General features: G+C 35.1%; 1 protein-coding gene across 1 annotated transcript in view; it reads left to right on the top strand.

The window, feature by feature from the left end:
• CEP128 (centrosomal protein 128) overlaps positions 1-15,078 on the top strand; it is a 347,268-nt gene that overhangs the window by 52,278 nt on the left and 279,912 nt on the right. The gene's annotated exons all lie outside the window — the stretch shown is intronic.

Raw genomic sequence — 15,078 nt, 5'->3', positions numbered from 1 at the left:
GAATGTTCGTAAGGGCAAGATCTTTTAATTTAGGGTTTTCACATAATTTGCATTAAATGTTTCAAATTTAGTTGATAAAAGCCATAGTGTGTTTTGACCACTAGTCGTCACTATTGAACCATCAATTGTGACCTAATAGGAATTGTTTATAAAGTTGGCAAACTTTGTTGAAGAATGATTCTATAAAATATATACCCTCAGTTCTTAGGGCTTCCTGAAAGTGTACTTGGCACAAACATTGCAATTGAAAAAATTGAATTATTTAACAACCTGTATTTGCTATTTGAAAATTTAAATTTGAAACTGTGTTGCTCTCCACTATTGAACATCTAACATGACATATTGAGTATTACATATTGTCATATGACACCTGCTGTATTTAACACTAAAATTGTCATTTCTTTGCCTTTTTGTTACAATTTCTTTAATGTTTCCTGATCAGGATTATAGCTCCTTCCTTTCTTCCTTCCTTCCTCTGTAGAAGAAACTTTGTATGTAGTAAAACAGAGACTATAATTTGATATGAGAGATTATTTCACAGGAATTATATATTCCCATGCCCTTTTCCACTTTTCATATTTCTAAGCTGTACAGAGTATCCCAAAGATACTTTCTGTAATTTATCTTATAGACCCAAACCTGTTTCTCCTAATTATCATTTTCTTCTCTATAATGATCACTGCTTTTTGCACCCTGTTGTCCACCCACCCCAGTTGTAATCATTTTCTATTGGTGTTCTAATGCTGTTTACATTTCCTTTGGCTAATCTTTTTTTTTTTTCCTATTTTTTTTCACTTGATAGAGAATAGCTCTTTTATGACTCATTGCATTTCTAGTTAATTTATATTTCTAATATGTACCCCAAATCTTATTTTTTTTTAATGCTGAAGCTATAGTGTTAATTATTTTGCTTAGGAAATGATAAACTGCTTACGTTTTTTCCAGTATATCTTTCTCCATGGTGTGGTTAAGTATTAGAACATTTTTTAGAGCTTTAACCTTATTATCTAGTCATTTGATGGACCTTATATGTAGTGAGAAAAAAATTATACAATTTCATGTTTATTATCTAAGAATGAGATCCTGAAACCTTGCTAAACAGTACCAGCCTCAGACTGGAATCAAATTATAGTGATGCTATGATTCAAAACCACAAAGCTGGGGCAGACCTAAGTTTTTGGAGCTCCAGTTTCCTGTTCTTTACCCTTCTGATCTGTGAATTTGTGCAGAAGGTACTAAATCTTATCCTTTTGTGTGGCTTATCCAAATAAGTAGCACATATATTTCTTCTTAAAAAGACAGATACTCATTTTGATAACAAAGTAATTTTAGTTTTATATTTAAAATTTTTATGTGTTTCTTTATGTGTTTTCTTTACGTACTTGCCTCATCCTTTTCTCCCATTCACATCTAGTCCATCATAAAATTTTGTCAGCTCTGTTTTAAAAATATTTTCTGAAATTGGTAACTGTTCATCTCCTCCACCACTGCTGCTGCTTTCTGTCATCTCACCAGTATCCTTTTCTGTTTGGGCTGATGCAGTAGCCACCTTGCTTCCATTCTTACCTCCTTAATTACAGTCTTTTCCCCAAAGAATCAGCTAATGTTGCATCTTCCTTCAAAACTCTTCAGTGGTTTCTTTGTCACGCTTAAGATGAAATCTAAAGTCCTTAGACTACAAGTCCCTTCTGATCTTCTCCCTGAATTTCTCTCACCCTAACTTTCAGTTGTTCCTCCTTTTGTCACCTCTACACTAACTACACTGGCTTTCTTACTATTCCAGGGACATGCCAGTCACCTCCTGCCTCTGGACATTTACACATTCTGTTCGTAGAGCCAGGAATTTTCAAGTGTGAAACAGTTGCATGGCTTGTACCCTTATGTCATTCAAAACTCTACTTCAGAAAGCCATTATTAACTAATACTAGTTGAAGTACCCCTTCTTTACTCCTGAGGCCCTTATACTGCTGTAGTTTTTCTTTATAACACTTTTCATTACCTGTCACCTGTCTGACCTCTGACCATTGTGCAGACTTTGGTAAGGCAGGCACTTTGTCTGTTTTGCTCATTGCTATGTCTTCAGCATTTAGACCAATGACTGGCATAGAGTAGGGGCCCGGTTAGTGTTTTGAAGGGAAGAATGAATGTTACATATTGTATTGTCAGAACCATACATAGTAAAATATTCCTTTGGCCAATACTGTCATGTATGTACTACATGCCAGGTACTGTGCTGGGGACTAAGGATTTAAAGATATACCTAAAAGGCTGTTCTGCATTTTAGGGGCTCCCAGTTTAGTTGAGGAAACAGAGATGTTAACAATCACCGTAATTCAATAAGGGCATTATTTCGATTTGCATAGGCTGCGGACAAGCCCAGAGGGGAAATTGTTACCTCTTTCTGGCACTTTGGGGAAAGTCTGGTTGGAAGAGGTGGCATTTTTGCTGAGACTTGGTGTTTTCCAATCATTTTAGGAAATTCTTTTGAGTGTGATTCTGCCCCATTGCTTATTGCTACATGTCAAGCACTTTACCGATCAATGGCTGAAACACTTAAATTCTAATTTACTGTAGTTTTGATCATACCACTGCTCTTTGTCTTATTTTATGCTGTGCTAATTATTTCTCCCTCTTTTTTATGTTTGTTACCTGCGGATTACTGTAATTTTTTTCTTTGCAAGGACGAAGTAATGTTCTCTGTAAGGCTGTGAAAGAACCATTCATGTCAACATGCTGATAAAAAGAAAATAGATGGAAAAGAATTATTAGCTATCATGGGATTTGTCTCACAAAGGTATTTGAGCACTATTTGGCACAGCTTGAGAGGTGCAGGTCCAAGATATATCATATTCTTTAGTCTTCCTTAGTCTTTTTCTTGATTTCTCACCTTGCCTCCCCTCCCTCTTTATTTAACTGATAGTCTATTTTCTTAGACTTTGATCATTTCAGATGACACTAAAACACTTTCAATTTCTTTCAATGAAAAAAAAATGTTTTTTCTCATACCTTCTGATTGAAGAGAAGTTGGAAGAGATCTTGGAGGATGTCTCTATCAACCTTGTATTTGATACTTGAATTGCCATTCGCAGAGCGGACTTTTTGGATGGTTCATAGATATTGAAGACAGTCTCTACAAGCCATGTTATTTTTCCGGTACTGGGAAATAGCAGGATGGATTAAGGAACATTCCATTTTGATAATATATTTCAGGGGTCTAGTTTTTAATAATGATAAAAGTTGAAAGTTTAGAAATATATTGTGTATCATAGAAGAAAGTAACATGTTAACTGCTAGCCTTTGGGCTCCTTTGAAGGGTGCAGTTTTATGAGATGATGTATAGCTGTAAGTTGTCCTGAAATTCTTATAATTTTATTTCTATATAATTAGCACTTATATCATATCTTCTTAGGCTTTTTACTTTATTAAGAAAATAAGGTGATTAATTATTAAGGTGATTAATTATTAAATGCTTACAGTACATTTTCTGCCCTCTTTCACCCCTCATTTTAACTGTCTTTCTCTAAAATTCTACCACATGTTCTAACTTACACTTTCCTATTATTCAAGTCTTTTTGAAAAATATGTGTGTTTTGAGGATGTTTTCTTGGGTTGATCAATTCGTAGCATACTTGGTTCTACTCTGATTGAAGTTATTCCTCATAAGATTTTTTTGTCCCTCCTTTTTTTCCTGATTATTATTCTGATTATGTTTGTTCTCATTCTTGAAGAGTCATTAAGTATTTTTTCTTGTTTTTTCTTTTTTTTTTTTTGTCTTTTTTTTGTGACCGGCCACACCGCGCTCAGCCAGTGAGCACACCGGCCATCCCCATATAGGATCCGAACCTTGGCGGGAGCGCTACTGCGCTCCCAGCGCCGCACTCTCCTGAGTGTGCCCCGGGGTCGGCCCGAGTATTTTTTCTATTATGGCCTCTGAGTCCTTTTTATTTTACGTATCTTTTAAGTATATGTGTAGGTGTTCTTGTAAAGCACCTCAAATTCTGTTTGGAAATAGTGAAAGTTTACATTATAAATAGTCATATTGCTACTGTGAGCTGTGTTTAAGTCTGACACATTTTATGTTCATACCACATATTATTAGATCTCAAAGTACTGTTTAATCACATTTATTTTGCTATGTGTACTTATTTGTTCTTGCCAATATTATCATTGTAAATTATAACAAATAAGGCTAGCATGAATCTATGTGAGTCCCTTTGTGAAGCACCATATGCAAATAGACATTTAATGCTGTTAATGCTTTGATGATGATGAAAAATGTCTGCTGCTCTTGTTGACTGAACAGCTGCCTGACAATAGACTAAGATTTTCTGTGTGCAGAATTTGTTTAATTTCTACATTATACTTTTCTTGAAGAGTGGAATGTTTCTATCTACATTTCAGTGAATTTATGCTAGACCATCTGTTTATAAAACCTTTTTCCATCATTATCAATTAATATTTATTGGGCAACTACTGAGTGCATAGTAATATTGTGCAAACAAAGACCACTCTGCTACAGATAGACTTATTCATTGACTTAGTACTGTTTTATTTTTATTAGAAAATAGTAAAAAAAAAAAGCCCTCCAAAACCCCAGAGCATAAAATAACATCCTCTATCTCTGAACAATGAAAGATGTTGTATATTTACAAGGCTTTCTGTTCTAAGACATATAAAACTTGAGAAATTCTAAATTAAATTTCCATAATTATCTGTGATCTTCTGTTTGTCAACAATTGTAACTCAGTGGTCCTGCATTTAGAAAGTCAAATGAAGTATCATATTGCCTTGGATTTCTAATAAAACTATGCATCTCTTTTTTGAGAGGAAACTACTCAGATAAAAACAGACCCTCCACTAAGAGCATTTGCTTTTTGATTTTGAAGGAAATCCTGGAAAGTGCACTTGTTGGCATCACATTTAACTTTACTTGCAAGATTTTTATTAAATAAAAGATTGCATAAAAATATAATCTGTTCCAGTAAAAGCAATGGCATTTTAGGGAGTAATACTCATTACCATTGTTGCTTTTGAATTAAATAAGTTAAGGGACTTGTATGTCTTTTCAGCATACTAACTTTTTATGCAGTAATTAAGGTTTTGTTTTGCAGATTGGCAAGTTTAATAACATTTGAAGAATGAAATCCTGAAACTAGTCAACAGCGGTTTTACTTTTGAGTTATTTTTATAGTCATGGTAGTAGATTTTTGCTGATTCATCCATGGTCTCTGGCCTAGTTAGTCCTCCATGTGGCCTTTGGCTAAGGTTTAGGGTAAAGACTATGGCCATGGAATAGAGCAAAGGAAATTGGCCCTTACACCGATTGAACCCATGACCTTGTTTGGCTTATTGGCACCAGGAGCCCTAAACAAGCACGGACTTCATAAATATGGACATAGTGGAACTGAGAAATTTGCATGGTTGTTGGAGAAAATAGGTCAGTAATAAATGCCTATCTATCCTATCACAACAATTTCTATAAGAGCTCCTGTAGATTCCTGAAATAATAAACACCTTATAAGAAGAGAGGGGAAAAAAGACATCTAGGCTATTCTCAAAGAGAAATTTTGAGTTTTATGTTTGAAAACCTCAGATATCTTTAATGAACATTACTAAGGATTACAATTGCTATCAGAAGTTATACCTAACTTCTGATAAATTCTACTTAACTACGTGATACTGGCTATTACTGTACCCTTTGAAAAACAGGAATGGTTGCATCTTGTGACTCTTCATGTGCTTACCACTTACATCTAGAAAATATACGTAAACTGACAGCAACTTTTAAATTTTTTCCCTTCGATATTCCCCAAATCTGTTTGGTGTCATAATATCATCAATATTGGGTTCCTTTTGAATTTCCACCAGGCAAGTCTGCTTTCATTTACCAAATTGTTTTTTGATTTTTTTGTTTTTTTAGTTGTAACTGTTGGTATAGTGTTGGTATAGAATTTTCTCTCATTGGTCATGGTTGAAAAACAAATTTCTTTGAACAATTTAAGTAAAATCCACCTAGCTATTTTAGAGTTATGTATTGGTTCAAGGATTTAGAATATGAATGCATTATTTTTTGCCTTGACAAGAAAGTTTTTTGTTTATTTGTTTTGGTTTTTGTTGGCACAGTTAATTTCCAACTAGATGAACTTGAAGGCTAACATTTTCCATAATGTTAGTTAGTTCTCATTGAGGAGGAATCTCTTACTTGATTTAGGAAAAAAAAAAAAAAGAATTTAGAAATTCGTAGAACTTGACAGAAATAAAATCTGTTAATTTAAATAAGTAGTACTGGTTCTAATCAATAAAATCCTATTGTATTATGCATGTATATTTCTTTTCAAAATATGTATTATTGTATTGATGTTTGATTTTTAAGTTTAGGTTTCCAAAGAAAATTTTGGAGTTAGACACCAAATTTCCATCTTAAAGAAAATTCTAATTTAATAAAGTTTCCACCATGGTGTTTTATGTATATAAGCATTTACTAAAGTTTTTGCTAGACTGGAAATAAACTATTTAAAAGTTTTAATATATAAAAATACAAAAAACTTTTAACTTCAATTTATTGTTCATGTGGTCTAATTTGTTTTTTGTTTTTTTAAAAATTTTTAAAAATTTATTTAATGAAAGAGGAGGAAATATATATGCAAAGACAAACTCACTGTTTATTGAACCAGTACAGGTTTGTTTCCTTTAAACACAGAAATTCTGATAAATTCTATTTTGTTTGATTCCTATCAAAAAGGAAAAATGTATGGTATGTTTATGATGATGAATTATCAGGAGGGAACTATTTTTTTATCTTGCAAAAATTATAGACTTAATTTTTTTAAAACCAGTTTAGATTTTTTTAAAAGAAAACGTAATTTTATTAATATTTTTTACATTCTAGGATGTTGTTGCAGAGCGGTTGGGAGGGAGGGGGAGAGGGGAAAGGAGAAAGAAATGGGATGGAAGAAGGAAGAAAGAGGAGGGGTGGGAATGAGGCCTGTGGCACCCCCCTCACTCTCACGAGGGAGACCAGTGGCCTTCCAGCGGTTGCTTGGCCATTGCTGGGCTGGGTGCAGATGTCAGGGGGGCAAGGAAAAGCCCTCATCCCCCACTATCCCAGCTCGGGAACCCAGGGCCCTTCCTGCTGTGGTTTGGTGGTCATCGCTGGGCTGGTTGCCTGTGTTGGGGGGGCATGGGTGAGGCCCTCGGTCTCCCACCACGCCTGGTTGGGAGAGCCCAGGGCGCTTCCTAAGCTGGCTGTGGGTGTTGGGGTGCATGGCCAAGGCCTGTGGACCCCCCCCCGCCTTGGGTCTAGAGACCCTGGGGAGCTTGCTGTGGCATCTTGGTGGTCTCTGCTGGGCTGGCTGCAGGTGTTAGGTTGGCATGGCCAAGGCCCCCCACTTCTCCAGCTTGGGAGAGCCTGGGGCACTTCTTGCAGTGCCTCAGTGCTCACCTTGGGCTGGCTGTGGGTATCGGGGTGTGGCTGAGGTCTGAGGCCCCTCACTGCCTCAGCTCAGGAGGCCTGGGGTGCTAACTACAGTGGCTCGGTGGTCACCGCTGGGCTGGCTGTGGGTGTCGGGGGTCATGGTCGAGGACTGAGGCCCCCCATTGCCCCAGCTTGGGAGAGCCTGGGGCACATCCTGTGGTATCTTAGTCATTGCTAAGCTGGCTGCGCATGTCAGGGGCCATGGCCAAGGCCTGAGGATCCCCACTGCCCTAGCTGGGAGAGCCTGGGGCGCTTCCTGTGGCAGCGTGTATCGGGTGGGCATGGCCCTCATCCCCTACCCTAAGGATTGGTTGTGGGTGTCGGGGGGCATTGCTGAGGCACCCGGCACTCCTCACTTTCTGGCTTGGTAGCTCAGGGGACTTCTGGTCCTTCTAGGTGTTATAGGTGTTCTTTGGTGAAATGCAATCTTTACTAGTTAATACCAAACTTTGTCTCTGGTTGCGGGTACTTTGTTTTTTCTTTAGTTTCTGTGTTGGATTATTTGCTGTTCTCACCATTTAAACTCTGCACTGGAACTAATTTGTTGTCCTTTGCTTACTTCTAAAATGGGGGAACTTCCTGTGGGGACCAGTACTCGAGCCCTGTGGTTGAGCTAAATTGCTGCTTTGCTGCTGATTCCCTAGGGAAGGCTTTTTGTGCAGCTCAGGTTTTAATGGTTGACTCTGAGACATCTGGTGTACCTGGGTTGTGTAGAAACTCTGGTCTGGGCCTGTGTCTTTTCATCATACTGCACCCTATGCAATTCTGTATTCCTGCATGTGGTCTAATTTGGATCAGAATCTCATTATATTCTGTGAAGCTTAAAATATTTATTGGCTGGCTTTTTATTTTGTACCTTCATGAAGAATTTAATTATAAAAATATAGTCAGAGCAACTATTTTCTAATTCTCAGTGACATAACTACTTCAGTCTTTATTGTTACTGGAAAAAAAATCTTACTTGACAGTTTACACCTTCAAGTACAATGAGTCTGACCTAATGTTTGATATGACCACAGTCTTGTTTTTTTTGTTGTCTTGTTGGTTTACAAGTGAATAATCTACATGTTCTTGCCCTTGTGACCAAAGGTGTGCAGTTGTAGTACTGCTGAGTGATTAGGATGAGTTGGGATAGTTTATGGTCATAATTTTTGTCTGGAAATTTCAGTGGCCTGCGTGGGAGTTAGCATGTGATCTTTATTTCATTCCAATGCCATTATTCTTAATCAAGCTTGCCGGTCCATTTAAAGCAGACAAAGGACCTTTAATTCCTTATTTGTTCTACATTTTTGAGTGTGTTATCTATTAGAGCCTCTTGATAAACATGCCTGTTGTCATAGTTGTAGGGTCTTTTATGGTTAGATGAGAGGTCTGTAAACATTTTCCTTTTCCTTTTTCCCCACCTTCTAAAAGGAATGGCTTCATTTTTTTGATTCTATATAACTGAGAGTTCAGAACCATCTACGTCTTAAGAGCTGCAGTAGTACAATATTCAGTTTGTTAGTCTTTTTAATTGAAATAGGCAGACGTAAGGAAAAGAAGAAAAATTGTTGTTATTAAAGATTTAAATGTGCCCTAGGGACCCTCTATTAAGGCTTCAGTGTTGTTGCTATGATCTTAAACATGTAAAAGAAAATCTGAATTCTGGAGCAGGGCACATTATAGCTAAACTGCTCTTAAGAAAAAAACAAGCTTTTTTAAAGGGCAAAATAACATAGTAATAGAAATTCATTGGCATGTGATTTCTTTTTTTTCTATTTTTATAACTGCTTTTACTGGGTCAGTTTTAATATAATTCTAAGTTGCCTGATCTAAGTCAGATTTAAAAGAAATCCATTGCAGGCTTACACCCTGAAAAAAAGGTAGTAAATGAGTTAAAGTTTATTATTAAGGCTTAAAGAAAAAGCTTGTAATTTTGACCCAGTTCATTTTTTAAGTGCTTTTCTTTGAGTATTATCTGTGTTTTCAGAAGTTTAATGTGCATCAATATATATTTAATAGGTCTTAGTAGTCAGATTTTCCTTGTCTTTCATTTTAAGCTTGATAATGAAGAAAAATGAGTTCAATATTCTGGGCTATAATATTGCATCTGTGTTTACTTGTTTACTGACCCATGGTATATAAAAAGCAGAGATGGTGTTCAAACTTAGCTTTAGATGATATAGTAGAAATATAGTAATTTGCTTAGGATTGCTCCTTAATACCTCACTTTTGGTTTTCTACTCAAAACAATAGAATTTTAATTCTCACTGACTAAATTTTGTAAGACTTACATATCCTTTCGTAAAAGGAGAAATAAAAAAAAGGATTATTAAATAAGGTTTCATGCAGCAAGTAGAGCTAAATAGAAAAGTATATTATTTTTGAAAAGTGATATTATGAATGACTAATCAGGTGTTGAAGTTGGAAAATGAGGAAGAAAGTAGTAATTTATACAAGATTATTTTAGCAAATTTCTAAGTATCCAAGAGAATTAGAGGTTTTTTTATTCAACCAGCTCATATATGAAAATTTAGACTTCTTAAAAAATAAATAGTTGACTTTCAGAAGAATTATGTTTTCATAGTGTATCATCCTATGTATTAGAAAACACAATTCGATTAATTGAAATTCAACTTATTGATTTTTATTCTTTTAACACCAAGTTAAATTATTATTATTTATATTAATTATGAGAAACAAAGATTGGAATAAATATCTATTAGTGTGAAAATGAAGGTAATTATTTTCTACATTGCCCTTTAAGGGAAAAGGATCCTGGTAACTGAATCCTTTCTTTACAGGGTGGAGGAAGTAGGGGTGTTAGATGTGGTTATGAGTTTAGGTGTTCAAAATTGAAAACTGGGATAGAGGCAAACTGATCTGCATAACTCGGAGAGGGAGATTTAGAACCCTGTGGGAAAGGTCCAGAAGCACCAAAGAAACCCAACAATGAGGCTTGACAAGATGTAGAGGAACAGGGGAGAAGGAGAAGTCCTGATTGGTGGAGTGGCCCCAGAGAATTCAGCATCCTACTTACTGGTGAGCACTGCCTTTTGAGTCAACTTACTAGAAATCTGGGTTGCATTAGACTAGAAGGTCTGATGCGGGAATTATTTTTTTTTAGGCCAGTGGCTGGGTAACTTGGCAGACACCAGCTTACCTTAATCAAGTGTTCAAGGTTTCCATCAGCAGTCGTGAGTCATGTTGATGTCATGTACCCTGCAGTGTGATGCAGTGAGAAGGGCACCTGAACTCTGTGGTGTTCTTCTTCCAACTTTATACTCTGTCTAATCATGAGAAGACATCAGACAAACCCAAATTGAGGGACATTCAACAAAATACCTGATGAGTTTTCTTCAGAAATGTTGAGATCATAAAAGGCAAGGAAAGACTAAGAAACTTTCATAGATCAGGGGAGACTAAAGAGACAAGCTGACTAAATGCAGCGTAGTTTCATGGACTGGATTTTGGAACAAAAAAGGACATTAGCGGAAAAACTCATGACATTCAAATAAAGTCTGTAGCTTAATGGTTTTGTAACAATGTTAATATCTTAGTTTTGATATATGTACCATGGTTATATAAAATGGAAATTTTAGGGAAAGCTGGGTGAAGGGTATGTGGGAACTCTGCAGCTCTTCTGTAAATTTATTTCAAAAGAAAAAATTTAAAACGCATTTAGGAGATTTCTAAAGAAAAGATTAAAATGATGAGTTTGAAAACAGGAAAAGGTTATTACCTCTTTGACTTAAACACAAAAATGAATATTTATTTTCAACATCACTACACCAGTTTATCAAGGAAAACAACTTGGTACCTGTGGAAATATGGCGATTAAGAAAGATGGGAGAAATCTGGAAAACCTGCTTGTATTTGGAGGAAATAGTTGGCCAATTGCAAAGTGAAGATAGTCAAAGATTATAAAGGGATATTTACTTTTACATTCAATAACGTATGTTTACCCGCTAGTATGTGTCAAGTACTATCTTAGAAATTAACTGTGATTATGACATAAGAGGTGTTTGGCCTGCTGAATCTTGCAACATAGTGACGTGGAAGCTTTTGTATTACTCTTTGGAAGTGTAAGCTTATTGATAAATGAAGATATTGTGCATCAAGTAAAATTTTGAATGATTACTTTGAATGTCCATTTAAATAAGAAAAATAAGTGAATATATGAATTAAAATTATTCTTAATGTGTTTAATCAAAATAAAGTAAGCAAATACTTGGGAAATGTTGATATATCTTTCTTGTTTTTTCAATGTAAAATGTTACAGGATTTTTAAAATTTAATTTTGGGAAATCATAGTAAAGGGGCAGAGATGGGTGACTTCCAGTTAGTAAACCGAAAAAATTTCTTCTCTAGAGAATTTTTAGGGTTTAAATTCTTAAGTGAAACTCAGAGTTGCTGCAGAGATTAAGTCAAGTTTTAAAAGCTCAGCAGGTGACTCTTCTTGCTTCTCTTACATCAGTTACCAGTAGACAGAGGAGGAAACAATCTGGAACATGAAGAGATACACAAAATCACATTGGAAGGATTATTTCATATTAACAACTACTGCTTGAAGGCTGCAGAGTCTTCTGAGTTAGATTTTGAACTCAACATTGAAAGGGAATGGCTCTTGTGTTTGGGACAAGCCCTTCTTATTGGAAGTTGTTTACTCCTTCTGTTCTTCATTTCATGTGGCCTCAAATGACCTCACCTGGCTTGGGTGACTCTTCACTGCATATTCATTTGCAGTGGCTTCTGTTCAGGAGTTTGAATTCAGTAGTGGACACTGTTTATAGTTTGATGAAACTCGTCAACTGCCTGAAGAAGTCTTCCTTCTAACCACACCTCTGTGGAAAAACCCAGGTTGCTTTCTAGTTCAGTGAAAAAGCATTGAAAAGAAAGATAACTGATTAAGTTTGACTCATTAAAAAAAAAATGAGGTTAGGTTGGAATGATGATGTAGAATAATGTAGTTCAAAATTTATAAAATAATTTGACTAACAAATGTAGCAACAACTTCTATATATCTTTTTTCTTCATATTTCTCTCTCTCTCTCACGTGCACACACACACACACACACACTCACTCACACACACTCACACACACACACTGGGTGGGAAGAGACCAGGGAAACATGGAAAGACTAAAGATATCAGCATTAATTTTCAAGTTTCTAGGAAAATTTTGTTCAGGACAAGTTGATAAATACATCGCACCAGCCAAAATTGAATAGATTCATATAGAATTAAATATTATTAAAAATTCCACTTTCCCCACAATAAAGAACAAATATCAAACATCAAAATCATTGGATAACTACCTGAAAGGCATTATGGTTTTTAATACTTTATCAGTGTCAATAATTCAGTAATAATAATTGTAATAATAACAGTAGTTGCCTTTCATTGTACATATGTTATGTGCCAGGTATTGCCCTATGTGCTGTGTAAGTATCGAATTATTTACTCTTCATTATCACCCTATCAGGTTGTTGTATTATTTCAACATGGAGAGGCAGTGCCACTCTATGGTTAAGAGACAGGCAGCCTGAATCTACATCCTGTCTCTGTCTCTGAGTGACCTCGGGCAAGTTTTTCAACTCCTTGTGCTCCAATTTCATCCTTAACAAAATAGGTTTACTAGTAACTCATGGAATTATCATGAGGATTAAATGCATGAATTTAATATATATGATATATTTAATATATGTATGAAGAATGCCTAGTTATATTGAACACTATAAAAATATTACGATATTATTATACTGAAGTCAAAATTATTTTTAGTCAATTGCTATTTTATTAGTGAGAATAAGAGCCATGGCAGAGGGAGCTGTAATCAGGGCCATGTTTGTTTTATATGTGCATATATTAGTAGCCCCTAGTATGGTGCCTGACACATAGTAAATGCATTTAGAAGATATTTGTTGAATATATAAGTTAATGACATTGATTATGATTGAGTATACTTGCATTGAGTAGTTTTTAACATATTTTTTTGTTTGCCTAAAAATAATTTTTCTTTTGATCTTGTTGGAAAAGACATCTTGCAGCTTCGCTTTCCTCAATTTATATGACCTTTACACATACACCTTGTTAAGTCTAAATGCTAAAATTGTTAAAAACTTTTAAAAAACAAATGGAATGCATTTCAGATGTTATAAAAGACTGCTTCAAGTATAAATTCTTTCCAAGTATAAATTTTTTGTTTTATCCACTTACCTGATGATGGACGTTTGGGCTGGTTCCAACTCTTGGCTATTGTAAGTAGTGCTGCAATAAACACTGGAGTACAGGTATCCCTTCAACATGATGATTTCCATTCCTCTGGGTATATTCCCAGCAGTGGAATAGCTGGGTCATATGGTACATCTATCTGTATTGTCTGAGGAAACTCCATACCATTTTCCATAAAGGCTGTACCATTTTGCAGTTCCACCAACAGTGTGTGAGGGTTCCTTTTTCTCTGCAACCTTGTCAGCATTTATCATTTTCAGTCTTTTGGATATTAGCCATCCTAACTGGAATGAGATGGTATCTCAGTGTGGTTTTGATTTGCATTTCCCGAATGCTGAGTGATGTTGAGCATTTTTTCATGTGTCTGTTGGCCATTCATATATCTTCCTTTGATAAAATGTGGTATATCTACCCAATGGAATACTACTCTGCTATAAAAAAGAACGAAATACTGCCATTTGCAGCAACATGGATGGACTTAGAAGAAATTATATTAAGTGAAATAAGTCAGCCACAGAAAGAGAAATACCACATATTCTCACTTTGTGGGAGCTAAAAATGAATAAATAAATAAATATACAAACAAATGGTGGGGGTGGAGAAGAAGATACAACAATCACAACAATTCCTTGAACTTGTCAAGACAAATGAACAGATATGATGTTGATGGGTGGGAGTGGGGAGAGGGAGAGGAGAAAGAAGAAATGGTAAAGGGGCACGAAAATTAGCTACATTGTATATTGATAAATATAAATAAATAAAGAAAACTTGACATTGTATACCTTGAACATATACAATTTTTATTTGTTAATGACACTTCAATAAAGCTGAAAAAATGGTTAAAAAATAAAAAACAAGATTGCTAAATTGAAAAAAAAATTTTTAGAGGCAAACCAAAACAAACACTTTCATGATTAAATTTAGAGATTTGTATTTTCTTAAAGTTTTTTTTTTTTTTCCATTTTATTAAAGCAGGGAAACTGTAGAAGAGTGCCCACCTTTCTCTATGAAATATGGTTTGAGCCAGTTATATGTTGTGATAAAACGTCATATATGTAATAAAGCAACAAGCATGTTTCTATCGTGTAGATAATACTTTTTCAGAATTTGAAAAAATATCTAGTTTTTGTATTATGTCTAAATAGTTGAGCAATCAATTATTAAATACTATTTAATACTAACCCTTAAATACTATTTTTAAGTTATTTTTACTCTTAAATACTATTTTTTCAGTATGCTTTGCTTTCAGTAAGTTTTGTTTCCAAGAAAACTGTTAGCTAATTAGACTCTTTAAATGCGTAACTGAATTCCCAAAGATGGGGGCAATAATGAAACTAAGCAAAAATTGCTTAGGAATATCAAGAAGTTATTTATATTTTTATCCTCACTGA

The sequence above is a fragment of the Cynocephalus volans genome, chromosome 3, assembly GCF_027409185.1.
Source record: "Cynocephalus volans isolate mCynVol1 chromosome 3, mCynVol1.pri, whole genome shotgun sequence".
In the NCBI taxonomy this organism is placed as follows: Eukaryota; Metazoa; Chordata; class Mammalia; order Dermoptera; family Cynocephalidae; genus Cynocephalus; species Cynocephalus volans.
Note: the sequence above shows the minus strand (reverse complement) of the source record. Positions and strands in the feature narration are given on the sequence as shown.